A 2,179-nucleotide genomic window follows, 5' to 3' on the forward strand; every position below is an offset into this window, starting at 1 on the left:
ACTCAGGCAGGCACAGAGAGAGGTGGATAAGTGAAGCAACAAAGACATGAGCCCCACAGCCATGGGCGAGGACAGATGGGAGGCAGAGATGCTTTAGGACACTTACAGAGAAACAGGCATGCCAAGGCTTGTAACTTCAGATGGACACACAGAGTCTACCCACACATAGCACCAGGATGGTTCTGTTCTTGAATATCCAAGGAACTTGCCAGAGGGGCTCAGTCTAAGTAGTTTCAAAGATCTCTCATCAAGAGAACTGCTTGGAAACCTGATTGAAAGCTCAGATTTCTAGGCTTCACCCTAGGTACACTGCCATCTAATCTCAAGGCATACTTTTAGTCCCCCCTCTTTCTGGTTAGGGGAACCACTGGTTGAGGAAAACTATAGTATTAATACACGAAACCTTTTTGACAAACTGCTAGTTATTGTCTCTCAGGTCCATTTATTTTGCCTGCTCTGTGAACACGGATCTGGATCTGGTAAGTATTTTTTTTCCTTTGCCCACTGGCAGAATGTTAAGCTTTCTCAGTTAAGTTTCTGTAGAGACACTGGAGAGGGAATGGTTTTCCGTCCTGGTTCCAGTGTGCTCTCTCATAGGCCCTTGCAGTGTGTGTGGTTGTCCCGTGCCCAGCTTCTGAAGACCGCTTCCCTAGCACCAGGCTCCTGCTGTATATAGGGACCAGCAGCACTTAGCAGCCCGCAGCTATGAAAGCCCATTGTGTTTTCATAGTGGAGGCCCTCTAGAGAGTGCCTGTGAATAGCTTTTTCTAGCATCCTACCTAGAAGGTGATTTTCCAGGTAGGATGTTCCACCAGCACAGCACTACAGCCATTTTTTCTGCCATTCAGTGGGCCGAGACTGGATCTCAGCCTGGGGGGAGCAGGGGGCAGGGGGCAGGAGATTCTTCCTTAGGCACTCTATCTTACTATCTTGGCCCTATGGGCAGTGGCTGTTTCTTATATTTGCTATTCTGATATTCTTTAGAGCAGCGGTCCCCAACCTTTTTGGCTTGAAGGACTGGTGTTCCTATGAGAATCTGGCATGGTGAGTGGAAGGGACATGGATATTAGAGCCTGTCTTAGCTCAGGCTGCTAGAATAAAATATCATCCACAATGAACACAAGTGTGTTGTTGTCTTCTAGTTCTTTCACAGCTGACTCAGTAGTCAGGGGATCTTGATGACGGCACAGTGGTCAAGTTTGTGTCTCCTGGGGACGCTCTTCCAAGGATATTTGGATTGCCTTCGGAGCCACAGCGTCTTGGGCCGTCGGAAGGTGGGTGATTGTGTATATTCTTTTTTGTGTGGCTGTGGATGCCTTTCAGCACTGCTTTCTTTGCCTTCACAGCCTTTGCTTTGGCTTTGGCTTTGGGAGGGGCAGGGGCTTCCTTCTTAACTTTTGGCGCCATCTTCATGCAAAGGTATCCAAACCTTTTGAGAATGAAAGTAGAGGTCATTAATAATTATGCCAGGCCAATAGGCATACACCATGACTGTTCCAGGCAAACCAGGACATGTGGTTTCCTCAAAGAAACCGACTTTGTGGTATTGTTGGGAGGAATAAATATGACAAATGCAAACTCCCTAGCACATTGCTTGGCACAGGGTAGGTATCAAAAAATATTATAAGTCTTCTAATTGCTAGAACCTCTTCTGGCCTCCCTGGCACTGCGTCTTCCCCTACTGGCAAAATGCTCACCTCTTAACCCTTCACCCACCTCCCCACCTGCCAAGCATCTCCTTAGGTCCAGCGAAGGTAAGGCTCAACATCTTGGTAGCACTGGGGAACGACTGTGCACTGGGGATGAGGAAAGCAAGATCACTGTAAATGGGGGTGGGGGCAGTAAAGGAAAGGCAGAGGAAGAGTGAACGACTCAGAGAATTTAGGGAAAGTGGCTAGGTTAAGCAGAGAGAGCAACATTTACTGAGAGGCAGCATTATGGAAACTCATTAAAGATGACAGAGGAAGACCTATCAAAGAGGACAAGAAAATGTATAGGATTATAGTTCTTATATGTAAATATATACATAATTTCCATTTATTTCCATAAAAATAAGGCTGACATGAACTATAGCAAATGTTACTAGACGTTATCTTGGATGGGTGCAGGATTACAGGCAAAATCCCAGTGCGCATACTGTTTAAAAAATTTCAAATAGCACAAAAGGGTATACAGGGAA

At 46.2% G+C, this 2,179-nt stretch overlaps 1 long non-coding RNA gene across 1 annotated transcript; it reads left to right on the forward strand.

The window, feature by feature from the left end:
* The first annotated feature begins 290 nt into the window (after positions 1-290).
* LOC111735340 lies at positions 291-2,143 on the forward strand. Its single transcript, XR_002778749.1, has 3 exons — positions 291-479; positions 985-1,044; positions 1,143-2,143. It is a non-coding gene; the product is annotated as an uncharacterized LOC111735340 (long non-coding RNA).
* Positions 2,144-2,179: the final 36 nt, after the last annotated feature.

This window comes from Pteropus vampyrus, unplaced genomic scaffold, assembly GCF_000151845.1.
Source record: "Pteropus vampyrus isolate Shadow unplaced genomic scaffold, Pvam_2.0 Scaffold23735, whole genome shotgun sequence".
In the NCBI taxonomy this organism is placed as follows: domain Eukaryota; kingdom Metazoa; phylum Chordata; class Mammalia; order Chiroptera; family Pteropodidae; genus Pteropus; species Pteropus vampyrus.